Source organism: Staurois parvus, unplaced genomic scaffold (assembly GCF_062004578.1).
Source record: "Staurois parvus isolate SC_StPar_1 unplaced genomic scaffold, SC_StPar_1.0 ptg000818l, whole genome shotgun sequence".
Classification (NCBI taxonomy): Eukaryota; Metazoa; Chordata; class Amphibia; order Anura; family Ranidae; genus Staurois; species Staurois parvus.
The window spans coordinates 1,348,566-1,364,791 of NW_028318614.1; the positions used below are offsets into that span (position 1 = coordinate 1,348,566).

A 16,226-nucleotide genomic window follows, 5' to 3' on the forward strand; every position below is an offset into this window, starting at 1 on the left:
CAAACTTTTGCAGACGCCATTTTTTTGTTTTCTGTTATTTTGAAAGTGTAAATGATGGAAATAAAATCTAACTTTTGTTGACATATTATAAGAATGTCTAATCTGTAATTTGATGCCTTTTGGAGATTTTTCCATCTTTCCTTGGCTTCTTTATGCACATTATAACAAATTTTTAGCTGGGGTGCCCAAACTTTCGATCCCCACTGTATGTAGCCAATGCAGTACAACTCATACTTCAATATACTGCCATATAATCTGCTTGCTCCAAATCAGTTTCTTCTGAAAAATGGCCCCCGCTGACTTTTTCCAAGAGCAAATACCAAGAATATTCCCTTGTTGAACAATAGATATTCCATTAGATGTCGATGTTTTCAGAAGCAAAATAAAGGCAGCAACATCTGAAGTCTCTTGACTTTTGCTGAAGGACATTAACTCTTTAATGAGGCCACTATTCTATCACTAAACCCTCTGCTACGTAGAAGAACCCATGTAAACAAATACTGGTGCTTTAGGAAATAACCGTTTCTTTTTTTAGTGGTCAAAGTAAGTTGTTTTGAATTGATTCCTTCTTTCTGAAGGAATTAAGGTTTTGGTTTCTTTTAAAACCGTCCAAAGTCAACAAATTCATCTTGCAGCCCATTTCTTATTATTTCAGGTGCTTGGGCGTGTTCTGCTTCTTATATAACATTGATATACCTTCTTCAAGTCAGCTTCAAAGAACGAACATCTTCAGGATTAAGATATTTAAAGAGATTAAGAAACCTATCATCCCTTTTCGCCCCTGTGCATATCAACGATGATCCTTGCTGTCCTGCCTTGTGTTATGCATTCCTTGGCATACAATGTTCAAAGGAGCATGATAAAAAAATGAGGTGTATGTAATCATATTATTTGCTGCCTTTCAAATAGGGACTGATAAGTGCTGGTTTGTATAATCATATTACCAAGGTTTTAATCTTTCAGTGTATGAATCCTCCAGTCAACATTGTAATCCAAAGTTCTCCCTTGTACCACAAATAAAAGAACAGTCTCATTTTGTGTCATTGCTTTTATTGTTGACATGCTTAGAGCATTATTTTGTGGATACAGAATGTAAAGGAACACAGATGAACATTAAAGTGCATTTAAACCCTCCCCCAAAAAATGTAATATTTTGCAGCATACTGGCATTAGATGTAATGACTTTATTTGTTTTCTTTTTTTCTAAAGTCCCTTTCTGAAAGGCTTTCTGATCCAGTCCATCTGTCAGGTTTTTTTTATTTTTTCACAAAAAATGTTATTTGACTTGAACAAGTTTTTGACTTGCTTAAAAGAAGGTGTTTGGTTTCTTGGTGGTGAAGCGGGGCATGTACTGGGGATGCAGAACCCCTCCCAGAGGGAATTTGATCTTTGAGTTGTGGAACTGCTTGACAGTAGGTCTGCGACACTTGTTGGCAGGAATCACCTCAGTCTTCATGATCTGAATGCCTGGACACAAGGATGATGGCTTGCACTCATGTTGTGGTAGCACGGTGACACAGCACCAGCTGTGGTCAAATCTCTAAACTCTCTGTGTTCTGGGTTCTACTATGGCAGCCATGTCATAGCCAGATGCCAAAGTTCTTCACTTTCAGTGGAGATTTCTCAAAAACTTGCCTGCAGTACACAATCTCTCCAGATGCCTTCATCTTTTTCATTTGAGAGACAAAGTACCAAAAACAAGACTTTGCAACATGGTTGGTTGTGCAAATTTGCATACAGTAAAGAGGTGGAACAACTGCCTAAGCAGAAGGTAGACTGCTCCACTTTGTATGCTAGGGTCTCATAACCCGCATATGTCAGATTTTCAGGCAGACCTGATCGAAAGCACCATGCAGCTCGGATTTGTGCCCATGTACATCTGTCTACCTCTGAGTTTGTCCAGGTCTGGAAAGAAAAAAAAATGGAAAAAGACCACATCCTTTTTCATTTTTCTGAACCTAAATGTGACAGATTGGAGGTAGCCTGATGCAAACCGAATCCATTGACATCACGTTCCCGGTCTGTTGACAGATCCCCTGCTGAATGAAGCACAGTGCCCTGTGTGAAAGGCCCCTGTTTTCTTTTTCCAATGGTGACTCTCACAGTAATACACTTATAGTTGCAGTTTGTAGTTGCAGGATGACTCACTACTGCACATGTATAAAAAGAAATGAAAGAAAAACAGTGCAAGAAAACAATCACAAAAAAAAAGGCAAAACTAACCAAGAAACAAAAAATTCATGAAAATAATAGAAAAAAGAAAAAAATATTGACAAATAAAAACTAAAAATAAATGAAAAATAGATAATAAACAACCAAAAAAACTAAATAAAAAAAAGAAAACACAAAAACGAAACAAAAAAATATTGATTTAAAAAAATTAAATAATAGTAAAAAAAAAATGATAAAAAATTACAAAGTAACAATAACCATGAATCAATTAAATTAAATTTATGAAACAATTAAACATCCATAAATAACACAATTAGTCTGTTGCAATTCATATATTTCTTATGTAGACAAGGGCGCCAGTCGCTAAGAGCAGCTAGCCCAATGTCCCCAAGAATCTGCTAGTAATCCACCACAGAATGTATACAAATTTTGCAAGAAGCCCAAACATAAAAGCCAAAGTTCCAAAAAGATAAATGGGTCACGTTATTGAAAACAATGGATGTCCACTACCATAAATATATTGTTCTTACGAGTGTGCAGAAAAGATTCCTGAAAGGATAGCTCAATGGATCACCTGGCCATGGAGAGAGAAAGAGCAGCTACACACAACGGGAACGCCAGGGGAATCTGTGTGTGGGAGATCTGACAGAAGCCGCTGGACCAACGTGTAAAAAGCTGCCAAGTCCCGTTCATCCACAGAAGGCTCCACTGGAGGATCTGTTCCATTGGGAAGAGACAACAATAAAATTCTGATGGAGGTTATGGGTTTGATTTACCAAAGGCAAATAGACTGTTTGCTTTTGAATTTGACCCAGAGATTAGTGAATGGGGTGAAGCTCTGATGATTTCCATAATCAAATCACATCTATTCTCTTAAGTGAAACCTTTCCACATTCACTAAGCTCTGGGGCAAATTCCCTTGCAAAGTACAACTCCCCCAGAAAAGTGACCAGCCTTTTTGTCTTTAGTAAATCAACCCTTATATCTCTGCTTATACAGTGGGGAAAATAATTTGATCCCCTGCATATTTTGTAAGTTTGTCGACTTGTGAAGAAATGAAGGGTCTATAATTTTTATCATAGGTGTATTTTAAATGATAGAGAAAGAATATCATCCATAAATCTAGAAAAAACACATGATACAAATGTTATAAATTGAGTTTGAGTTCAGTGAGTAAAATAAGTATTTGATCTCCAAGCTAAACATGACTTAGTACTTGATGGAGAAACCCTTGTTGGCAAACACAGAGGTAAGATGTTTTTTGTAGTTGGTTACCATGTTTGCACACATCTCAGGAGGGATTTTGGTCCACTCCTGTTTACAGATCTTCAGGTTTCTTGGCTGTCGCTTGACAACTCAAAGTTTCAGCTGCCTCCATACATTTTCTATAGGATTAAGGTCTGGAGATTGGCTAGACCACTCCGTGACTTTAATGTGCTTCTACTTGAGCCACTCATTTGTTGCCTTGGTGGTATGTTTTGGGTCATTGTCATGCTGGAAGACCCATCCACGACCCATCTTCAGTGTTCTGGCTGAGGGAAAAAGGTTCTCATCCAAGATTTTACAATACATGGCCCCGTCCATTGGTTCCTCAATGCAGCAAAGTCGTCCTGTACCTTTAGCAGAGAAACAGCCCCAAAGCATAATGTTTCCACCTCCCTCCGTGCTTGACTGTAGGGATGGTGTTCTTAGGGTCATAGTCAGAATTTTTCTTCCTCCAAACATGGCCAGTCAAGTTAATGCCAAAGAGCTCAATTTTGGTCTCATCTGACCACAGCACTTTCTCCCAATCCTTCTCTGAATCATTTAGATGTTCATTGTCAAGCTTCAGATGGGCCTGTATATGTGCCTTTTTGAGGAGGGGGACCTTGTGGGTGCTGCAGGATTTCAATCCATGGTAACTTATTGTGTTACCAGTGGTTTGTTTGGTGACTATGATCCCAACTGCCTTGTGATCATTCACAAGCACCTCCCCTGTAGTTCTGGGCTGATCAATCACTTTTCTCATGATCATCCTTACCCCATGATGCGAAATCTTGCATGGAGCTTCAGACTGAGGGTGATTGATGGTTATTTTGTATTTCTTCCATTTGCGAATAATCGCTCCAACAGTTGTCTCCTTCTCACCAAGCTTCTTGCTGATGGTCTTGTATCCCATTCCAGCCTTGTGTAGGTCTACACTCTTGTACCTGACATCCTTTGACAGCTTTTTGGTCTTGCCCATGGTGGTGCCCAAGAAAGAGATTCTGTGGACAGGTGTCTTTTATACACATAATGAGTTGTCATTAGGGGCACCTTCTTTTTTTTCGGCAAGACTAATCTGTTTACTACATGAGCACATAGCCAGTCTGTGGGAGCCAGACATTATATATATATATATATATATATATATATATATATATATATATATATATCTTATTTTACTCACTGAACAACAACTTAATTTGTAACATTTGTATAGTGGTTTTTTTTCAATTTTTGGTTGATATATATTTCTGTCTGTATCCTTTAAAATACACCTAAAAATAAAAAATGATAGACCCTTCATTTCTTTGTAAGTGGGCAAAACTTACAAAATCTTCAGGGAATCAAATAATTATTTTCCCCACTGTAGTTTTGCTCTAAACTCCATTTACGATTTCAATTTAAATCATCCCAATTTATATCAGATGCATTAAAAATGTTCTACAGGTTTTTTTTTTTTTATGAAACAGCCAAATCCTTTGTCCCCTGCCACCATGCTGCGGGGAGGGACCATTGCTCTGTGTGGAGTGTGAAGGCAGTAGTCTCTTTGCAGAGCTCCATTAAACCTGGAGCAATAACCGTTCAATCAGCAAACTTTTTGATCCCTACTGATTGAAGAACTATAGGTATGAGCAGTGTGTGTGATCTCTACAGAGAGACCACTGGTTTCACAAAAGAGAGCAAGGGTCCTAATCTGCAGCATGCTGGCACAAAGGTCATGCTTTTCTACTTAGGCTTTCTTTCTAAAGTAAACAAACTGTTAGGGGCTTTTTCACATAGGCAGCTGGGGGACAGTAAAAAGTTGAGTTGGGTGTTGATACGCCCCCTTGCTACTCACACAAACGCTATGCTAACATTATAGCCTGACAGAAACGTGCACATGCCGCAGCCACGATGCTTTGCTTCGTGGTCGCAGCATTTATAAAGTGGAGCTCCACCCAAAAGAGGAAGTTCTGCTTTAGGGACTGTTCCCCCGCTCCCCATTAAGGATTGGCATCTTTGGGGAGCGGGTACCTAAATTTGACAGGTACCCGCTCCCATTTCCGGTGGTGATCGGAAGGCGGTAGGTGTCCTCCCTCCCTGTAGTCTTTTGGCACACGTGACAGGTCCCAGAAGACTACAGGACCATTCACGAAGCGCAAGCTATCACAGCCGGGTGCCCACACTGAAGATGCCGGCCTCCTGGAATACAGGATGGCTGGTGAAACGAGCTGCGGGACAGAGGGACCGAGGGACAGGTAAGTGGCTGTTTTTTAAAGGTCAGCAGCTACAGTTTTTATAGCTGCTGACTTTTATTTTTTGATAGGTTGAGTGGAACTCCTCTTTAACTTGGGCTGTAGAGTTTGGCAGGCAACACTACCTGTCAAACTCGCCCACTGAGACCAGTGGGAAAGCATTGCAACAGCAAGCCAAACCCTTGGCTCAAAATTGAGGCATCATTCTGCAATGTAACATTGCTTCTCAGAAATAAAAAAAAGGAAAAGTGTAAAAGAAAAAAAATCAGGTGGCAGTACGGCAGTAGTGCCTCCTGAACGCGTGTGAGACACTGCTCTACCACCATCTGAAACATGATTCACCTCAGATCATGTTTCAGGGGGCGGTAAGCCCTGTTGTCTGTCTGGAAGAGACTTAGGACTTTGAACTTTGTTTTGATGCACCTGGAATGTATTTGGCTGATTTAAACTGGAAGTTCAGTTGAGCATTAAGTTGTACTCCCGTGGCTCTTGTGAGTGGATTTGTTGTTGAGTTTTAAAATGGTTTAATAAAGCTGAAGCATTAAGTGTCAACTGAATATAGTGCATACTAAGCGTGACCTGTCATCGATGTTCATATTTGTCGAGCACTATGGCACTTCCAGGTGGCAATTCAAGTCAATATTAAGCTGAATGGCAAACTTTCGAATGACACAAGATGACAAATTTAGTAAATTTACCCCTTAATCTTTAGCCTTTGTAGTAGTGAAAGGTTAAGTAAACAGCATGGGAGAGAATCATCACAGATTAATACCAGGGTATTTCTCATGTATAAACACAGCAGGACAGCCGTTTTCTGAACTTGGCTGGAACAAAATCTGAACTCAGTGCCCTTCTTATTTTTTTTCAACCGAGTTTTGCCATGATGTAGGGTACGTCTATAATCTTGTGGTTTGGAACTGAGTGATTAAGAGAAACGTTTCTAGTTATAAGTATACTTTAAAAGGGAATGCACAATAGTTTTGTACATGTTATTTTTTGATAGTCAGCATTAAAAAAACATTCACTCTGTTTAATTTTGTTAATATTCATGTTTTTTTTATTAATTTCTGTAAAAAAGAGTTATGTGCAGGTAAAATAATAAAAATATTATATATAAATGTGATTTATTATTGTATTCGGACAACAAGTGAAGCTTTAGGCTAATTTTGACGTTTTTGTGTATCTCCTTTTTCTTGTCTTTTACAATCCAGTTTACAGAACTTAATAGCTCAAGCTGAAATTTACACATGAAAATAAATGTGAAAAAAAAATATATATAAATAATAATAAAAAAAATAAATTTTATATATATATATATATATATATATATATATATATATATACACATATACAAGGCTCACAAAATTAAAGGAACACTGAAAACAGATCTCAATCGGGAAAAATATCATGCTTGATAGCTATACTGATATAGACTGGGTAATGTGTTAGGAATGTAAGGATGCCCCATTGTTTGATGGAAATGAAAATGATAAACCTACAGAGGTTAATATTATCAACCCCCCCCCCCAAAAAAAAAAAGTGAAAAAATGATGCAGCAGGCTAGACCATTTTGCTGAAATTTCATTGCAGCAACTCAAAATGCTACTCAGTAGTTCAGTAGTTTGTATGGCCCCCACATGGTTGTATGCATGCCTCCTAATGAGACGATGGATGGTGTCCTGGGGTATTTCCTCCCAGACCTGGACCAGGGCATCACTGAGCTCCTGTACAGTCTGAGGTGCAACCTGGTGGCGTCGGATGGAGCAAAACATGATATCCCAGAGGTGCTCTACTGGATTTAGGTCAGGTGAGTGTGGGGGGCCATTCAATGGTATCAATTCCTTCATCCTCCAGGAACTGCCTGCATACTCTCACCACACGAGGCTGGGCATTGTTGTGCACCAGGAGGAACCCAGGACTGCACCAGCGTAGGGTCTAACAATGGGTCCAAGGAGTTCATCCCGATACCTAATGGCAGTCAGGGTGCCATTGTCTAGCCTGTAGAGGTCTGTGTGTCCCTCCATGAATATGCCTCCCCAGACCATCACTGACCCACCACCGCAATGGTTATGCTGAAAGATGTTACAGGCAGCATAACATTCTCCACAGCTTCTCCAGACCCTTTCACATCTAGCACATGTGCTCAGGGTGAATCTGCTCTCATCTGTAAAAAGCACAGGGCGCCAGTGGCGGACCTGCCAATTCTGGTGTTCAATGGCAAATGCCAATCGAGCTCTATGGTGCCAGGCAGTGAGCACAGGGCCCACTAGAGGACGTCGGGCCCTCAGGCCACCCTCATGAAGTCTGTTTCTGATTGTTTGGCCTGCTGGAAGTCATTTTGTAGGGCTCTGGCAGGGCTCATCCTGTTCCTCCTTGCACAAAGGAGCAGATACCGGTCCTGCTGATGGGTTAAGGACCTTCTATGACCCTGTCCAGCTCTCCTAGAGTAACTGCCTGTCTCCTGGAATCTCCTCCACGCTCTTGAGACTGTTCTGGGAGACACAGCAAACGTTCTGGCAATGGCGCGTATTGATGTGCCATCCTGGAGGAGTTGGACTGCCTGTGCAACCTCTGTAGGGTCCAGGTATTACCTCATTCCTCATTCAAAACTAGTGAAGAACAGTCAGAAAAGATGATTAGGTAAAAAATGTCAGTGGCCTCCACCTGTAAAACCATTCCTGTTTTGGGGGTTGTCTCATTGTTGCCCATCTAGTGAACCTGTTATTAATTTAATTAACACCAAAGCAGCTGCAACTGATTAACAACCCCCTCTTCTACTTAACTGACCAGATCAATATCCCAGGAGTTTAATTGACTTGATGCTATACCAAAGTATTCCTTTAATTTTTGGAGCACTGTGTGTGTGCGCGTGTGTGTGTATATATATGTATGTTTTTATTGCTATTCAGCAGTGTGCTACTTTAACTGGCAATTATGTGGTCATGCAACACTGTATGCAAATGACATTTAGATAAGTTTTTCATACTGATAGTGCTGTCTTTTGGTGTTATTTGATCACCACTTGCTTTTTTATTTTTTGCAATATAAACAAAAAAAGACCAAAAACTTTGAAAAAACAATATTTTCTACTTTCTGTTATAAAACATATCCAATAAAATGAAATGTATTCACATAATTAGGCCAAAATTTATTCTGCTACATGTCCTTGATAAAAAAAATCCCAATAAGTGTATCTCAATTGGTTTGCATTAAAGCTATAGCTTCTACAAACTTTGGTATATATGAAAATTGTTCAATCCTGATGTATTGACGACTTGATTTTTGAGGCCCTTAAACTGCTAGGGCAGTACAAATACCCTCCAAAGGAGCAATTTTTGAAAAGAAGACAGTCCAAGGTATTACGTAAGAGGCATGGCGAGTTTTTTGAAGTTGTAATTTTTTTTCACAATGTTTTGGCAAATGAAGAAATTAAAGGATAAGTTCACCTTTTGAACAAAAATAATAAATGCACACTTTTATGCACGTAAAAAAAAATGTGCATTTATTATTTTTGTCCAAAGGAGCCTGGAAAGCAGTGCACCAGTGATCAGTAGATGGCTGATGCTATGCAGGTCTCCTGCAGACCTGTCAGATTATCTGCTTGCTGTACAGGATGTAGAAGCAAGCAGATATTCTGACAGAAAGCTTGAATGAACTAAAACGGCACTCCACAGCACTGTGGTAGTTCATTGAAAACTACAAGGTCACAGCCACTAAGTCTGTCGAGACTTGCAGTTCATTCATTCACAGAAGTCCGTGAATGAATGGCACGGCCATGCTGTTTTCAAATCTGACAGATAGTACAGGGAGACTTCTCCCCATATTATCTTTGGGGGGGGGGGCAGGGCACGACTGCAACTATGGGAACATGTTACATGTTCCACCCTAAAAACGGGTGGAACATGTCACATGTTCCCAAAGGTGAACTTATCCTTTAAATAAAAACATTTTTTTCACAATCTTTTTTTTATATACTGTCAAAAGTGCAGTACAGCGTTATCATATGACTGGTGTGGCGGTGATCAGGGCTACTGACTGATGACAGTATTTAGAAAACAAAAATTACATTTTTTTAACTTTTTCCTTTCTTTTTTTATTTTACATTTTTTCTCTTTTTTTTAACTATTTTTTTTTAATACTATCATCAAAGCAGTTCAGTGTCACTATAGTGACACTTTACTACTCTGGGGTGATCATGGATTTTTTTTCTTTACACTGTGATTGCTGTTACAATGCTGAACACTAACAGCAATTGTTTGAGCTGAATGGGTTTCCATTCATGACAGCTTGCTTTCTGGTGACATGCTGTGATTGGCTACAGCTAGTCAGATGGTACAGGGTGCTGTGATTTTCCTAGGTACCATATGAAGCTGTGGCCCAATCACTGCACCTCTACAGAAAGCACAGATGTTGTGAATGAAACTCATTCATAACAGCTGTGTACACATTGTGATCATGTGATTGCACAGGATCCCCCAGCAGCTCAGAGTGGCCGGATACTGGGAACTGTATTCTGCTGAGTCCGGCAGGCACAGTGGTTATGGGAGCGGCACTCTGCATGCCCCAGGGGGTGCACGTGTGTGAGGCAACACATTTATACGCTGCTGAGCCTGCCCATGCTGCTGGCCCACTGTAAAAATACTGTGGGCAGTCTTAAGGTGAATATAATTATATATATATATATATATATATATATATACAGTTGTGTTCAAAATAATAGCAGTGTGTTGAAAAAAGTGAATAAAAGCTCAAAATCCTTCTAATAGCTTTTATTTCCATACACACAAATGCATTGGGAACACTACACATTCTATTCCAAATCAAAACATGAAGAAAAATATATCAAATTTGTGTTGTTCCTCTAAAAAAATTGAAAAAAAATGAATATTAGACTGTTCAAAAAAATAGCAGTGTTTGTATTCTTTACAAACTCAAACATTCACTATATAAATTGAAAAATATTTGAAGATTTTGCTTTCCTTTGAATCACTTAATGAATATTTTGTTGTATAAGCACTGTTTCTGAGAACTGCTGTACATCTGTGTTGCATGGAGTCAACCAACTTCTGGCACCTGTGAACAGGTATTCCAGCCCAGGATGATTGGACTACATTCCACAGTTCTCTATTTCTTGGTTTTGCCTCAGAAACTGCATTTTTGATGTTACTCCACAAGTTTTCTATTGGATTAAGATCCGGGGATTGGGCTGGCCACTCCATAACGTCAATCTTGTTGGTCTGGAACCAAGATGTTGCACGTTTACTGGTGTGTTTGGGGTCGTTGTCTTGTTGGAACACCCATTTCAAGGGCATTTCCTCTTCAGCAGAAGGCAGCATGACCTCTTCAAGTATTCTGATGTATTCAAACTAATTCATGATCCCTGGTATGCGATAAATAGGCCCAACACCGTAGTATGAGAAACATCCCCATATCATTATGCTTGCACCACCACGCTTCACTGTCTTCACAGTGTACTGTGGCTTGAATTCAGTGTTTGGGGGTCGTCTGACAAACTGTCTCCGGCCACTAGACCCAAAAAGAACAATCTTGCTTTCATCAGTCCACAAAATGTTGCGCCATTTCTCTTTAGGCCAGTCAATGTGCTCTTTGGCAAATTGTAACCTCTTCAGCACATGTCTTTTTTTCAACAGTGGGACTTTGCGGGGGCTTCTTGCAGATTGCTTGGCTTCACATAGGCGTCTTCTAATTGTAACAGTACTCACAGGTAACTTTACACCTTCTTTGATCTTCCTGGAGCTGATTGTTGGCTGAGTCCTTGCCATTTTGGCTATTCTTCTATCCGTTCAAATGATAGTTTTTCACTTTCTTACATGTCTTTCAGGTTTTGGTTGCCATTTTAAAGCATTTGCGATCATTTTAGCTGAGCAGCCTATCATTTTCTGCACTTCTTTATATGTTTTCCCCTCTCCAATCAACGTTTTAATCAAGGTACGCTGTTCTTCTGAACAATGTCTGGAACGACCCATTTTCCTCAGAATTTCAGAGAGAAATGCACTGTAACTAGCATGTACAACATTTGCTGCCTTCCTTCCTTAAATAAGGGCAATAATTGCCACCTGTTTTTCAAAGAATGAATGACCTCACTAATAGAACTCCACACAGCTATTATTTTGAACATGCCCCTTTCAATTAGTGATTCAATTACACAGAATCAGCAGCATGCATGTCATGACTGTTGGGTCTGTTGGATTTCTATTACTCTACTACACCTGCTAGTAAATTATTTGCCATGTAAAAATATCATTTCTACCAAAAACAGTGATTGATCAGGTTAGTGATGTCTGACTGCTATTATTTTGAACACAACTATATGTATGCGGGATTGTAACACTGTGTGAGTCTGTGTTGCACAGGCCTGTGTTAGTGAATCGGTGGAGCTCTCTTAAGGACTGACATGTCACTGGTTAGCAGTTGCTCAGCACATCCAAGAAGAACAGTCTCCAGGGGTTAACCCCCTTGAAGGGATGATGATGGGGCTCTGTCTCTCTGGCTAGTTCTTTCCTGCTGTCACTTGTCAGTGCTCATTCTCTGAGGTGCCTCACCTGGGATGGTCACAGGCCTCCTCTGCGATTTCCAACACTCTGACCTCTCTCTTTGCAGTGGGAGATGTCGTTGCTGTCGGTAACTGCCGTCGCGGGTGACTGGTACCAATGATCACAGTTGCTGCTGACTCACAGCTGCTGTAGATAACCTTTGTCCTTAGCAACCTCTGCTGTTCTGGAAACAGTGTCCGTGTACTTCAACAGTAGGGGCTGCAGACATGTCCTCTGCAAAGGCACACATGGCTCTCCTTCCCCTCCTCCTTGCAAAGCCTCCTGGTCCTGTAGTCCTGTGCAGTATAAAGTTACATTGTCTGCCTCTGTGATGAAACTGCAACTCCCACAAACACTCCAGTACTGCTGAGAGCTGAGCCAATCAAACCCTTTCTGACAACATGCAGTCTTAAAAGAGAAACAGTTCTTTAAAAGGGAAACAGCAATGGCCCCACTACAGGTATAACAGTTAGTGATCTATGCCAATAAACAAAAAAGTGGATCTGAAAAGTAATTGAAGGAGAAATCTATCACTGCTGTTTAAACAGGAATCCTAATCAGCACTCATCTTGCCCAAACCTTGTAATAACTTTGTCAGTTCGTTCATTTTTATATTGAAGAATTTTTGGAAAATGCTCATCATGCATCTTCTGCTTCAGTCGGTTGTGCAGGTCGGTTTGTCTTTTACTTCCAGGTGGCAATTCTGGTGACATCAATGAGTTCTTAAGGGGGTGGATTTGGGCAATTATGCTGTGCAGGAATTGCCATTATTTATTGGCGATGCCTGGAGAATCAGAATGGGACTGAGATTGAATGGAGGGTTGGGATGGGAAGGAAAAAACAGTTGAGAAGTTTAAAGGGAAGGATGAATTAGAGAAATATTCTTCCTCTACCCACCATGACTGGGACAATGAGGAATTGGATTACTAAAGATGCCATATTTTGGAATTCCACAGAATTGCAGTATACAGTCCAAGAGGCCTAGGTGGTTGTGTTTTCCTCTAGCATGTTATATTCTGCTGCCAAAAGATGTTCTAGGTCCATTATAGAGTCAAATTCCAACACCCATTCTGTTAAGTTAGGAACCTGGGGGATTGTCGGTGGAGAGCGATGACAGCTCTTGATGTGATTACAAAATTGCAGAGGATATCTGAAGGAAACTACTTTCAATAAAAGTGCATAAACAACTTTGTGTAAATCACTTTGACTAAATACTGTATGATTAAATTCTAGGATTTTCTTGATAACCTCTACTAAATCATTCCCAGACAGGCAATCTCTGCATCTGGCACAGTGATTGGGTAAAACAAGGCAACCCCGTGCTGCTTCTGCATATGTGGTGATTGGAGCTTCAATGGGAGAAGTCTGGGGTCAGGCTGTAGGATGGTTTCAGCTTATGGCCTGGTGTTCTTATCGGGCTGTGCCAGTGGTCAATGGGACAAGGGGTGGGCAGGAAGGACTCTGGGCACAGCAGAGAAAGGGGGGCAGAGATTGAATGTAGAGTGATGCACTCATTCTACAACATGCATTAGTAGTGGGTGAGGGGGCGCAGTTCCGCATCCTTGCCCTGGGCGCTGGATGGACCTGGCCCAGTACTGCTCTCTTGTGTAAAGTGATGGTCACTCAGCCTTTTTGAACCAGGGTGCCTTCAGGTTTCTTCAGGGGTGCCTTGGCAAAATCCCTAATATTTGCCCAAAATTTGTATACAAGTCAGCGGGTGGATCAAGCCTGCCTTTTAGTTACACAAAGCTGCTGGTTTTTATTGTGCACCATTACACCTTCTAGCCACCGGCATCTTAACAACCAAAGACATCATCAGTTGATAGGAAGGACGTTGGGCGTCTGCACAGCATTCTTGTTTGTCTCTGCTCTGCTCTCTCCATCAACATTGGGGTCACATTAGCTGATTAAGGGATAGAAACTGAGGAAGATGAGAAACAAAGGAATACTAGTCAGCACCATTGTGCAAAGGTATATTTGCTTTGTAAGAATAAATTACTCTTAATGTTGGGTGTCTTATGTGTGTGGATGTTGCTGCATTATTTAAAACTATTATCTCTTGCTGTACTCATGGTTAATCTATAGCTGGTGTGGTGGTCATTTTGCAGGTCTACTGGTGTCACTCTTGTGTCAAGCTATGGTCATTCTATGTGTCTAGTGATATTCATTGAGTTTAGTGCAAGTCTTCTCTCATGTATTTAGTGGATACTCTTTCCTTGTGCCCTGGTGATTTTCTTGTCCATTCACTACCTCCTGTCCTGTGCCAGTCCCTATTATTTTTCTGCTCTGATGCACCACAAAGTGATGTATTTTCAGACAGTGACATTCCATATTCCCATCACATACATTCCTGGAAAAAGGCTCTAGGATACTCGGTGCTGCGCAACCACCAGTTGGAAATCATAAATTCATAAATGTAACTGGATCATAAATTAGATATTTGCCAGCACACCACAGATCTTCAAGTTGAGTCCAAATGTTTTTTTATTGATCTATGATTGCATTGAAAATAAGAGTGCAAATTTTCGAAGTCACACAAGCATGTGACAAAGGGGTCATGCAAGATCTGAAATGTTGAATTCTCTTGCTAGTTATGTTATCATGCTTCAATAAAAAAAAAGTTTGGACTCAACTTGAAGATTTGTGGTTAGCTGGCAAATATCTCCATTGTGATATTTTCAGACAGTTCTCAAATTGATTAGTGTGTCACTTGATGCTGACGGAGGAGCAGGGTGGTGCAGAGCAGGAGGCAGATCTAAAATGAGCTGATAGGTGAGCAACCACAAGGTCCAGGGAGTGGATCCCCAGGCTGGCCTCCAGTTTGGGTTTTAGACTCACTGTGGCATCAGGGTGCCTGGCACTTGTAATTTTATATGTTAAGATAACCTATACAATCAATACAGTTGCTCATTTTAATAAGGGTATATTCACACAGCTCTGCAAAAACAAATATGGAAAAATGTGTTTTGGACTCTATCCCAGACATGCCTGCCAACTGCTAAGCTACTGAGCTCATCTGCTCCTCATTTTGTGGAGTCTCCTTGAAAAGTACAGATTAACTGTTTTGTACAGTAGCTTAGCCAAGCATAAAAACGTGGAGGACTAAAGATAATAAACAAAATTATAGCACCTCTTTATTCAATCACAATATTTTAGTCTTCATTCCATTAACATATTAAATTTATAATGCATAGTTTGCCGATGGGAAAAAAGACAGACGTTGCGCTCTGAACCCAATGTCTGAAAACAGGTCATAAATCATAGGATAAACTTTGGCTGTGGTACTCCATCCAAAATTATAGGCCTTAAACCTTTACTGAAGTTAAACATGGACCTAATCCACACAAAACAAAATTACATATGGAAAAGAGTTTCTAGCAAACACATGCTTTAATATGTAACAAAAACATACACATGCTGTAGAAGGAATAAAAAAGGAGTGCCTTCAGGACACGTAAACCACAAAATCAGTCTTCTAAATACAAATGTCCTGCACAGGAATGAAAATAAACTTCCTGAATTTGCTGTTTTTAGTCTGAGTTGACACTGAATATTGCTATCTATAAAACGTACCTCAAATGTTATCACATTTCCAGGCTAACCTGTACAGTAATGGACTATAGAGGGTTCTTGTACAAAGTATTTGTTTAGGAATTCCATCCATCAATGTTCATTGTCCTGTACTTGCCAAGGGACTGTTTGTCAGGTTACCACCTAGCCAGTGTAGGACTCTGTTAAGAGCTTACTAACTATACAATACATGTAGCGCTAACCCCGATGGAGCCGCTGGTATTTTGCCCAGGTCCTTTCATAAATCAGCAGGCAAGCACACAGTATTTTCTATAGCCAGGTGCACACAACGTTCGCTCATTACTCCAAAGATCAGCCTAGGGCAGTGGTGGGAAACCTTTTTTTTCAACTGAGCCAAATTTCGCCAAAACCACGATTGAAATTTATTTTGAGAGCCACATTTTTAAAACTGAAAATACATAGGATGGTACACTGTTTTTAGTTTCAATAA

General features: G+C 40.2%; 1 pseudogene; it reads right to left on the reverse strand.

Annotated features, from left to right (window-relative positions):
• Window positions 1-1,161: 1,161 nt before the first annotated feature.
• The window catches only part of LOC149443999 (large ribosomal subunit protein eL20 pseudogene), a 171,953-nt pseudogene continuing 156,888 nt past the window's right edge, over window positions 1,162-16,226 (reverse strand).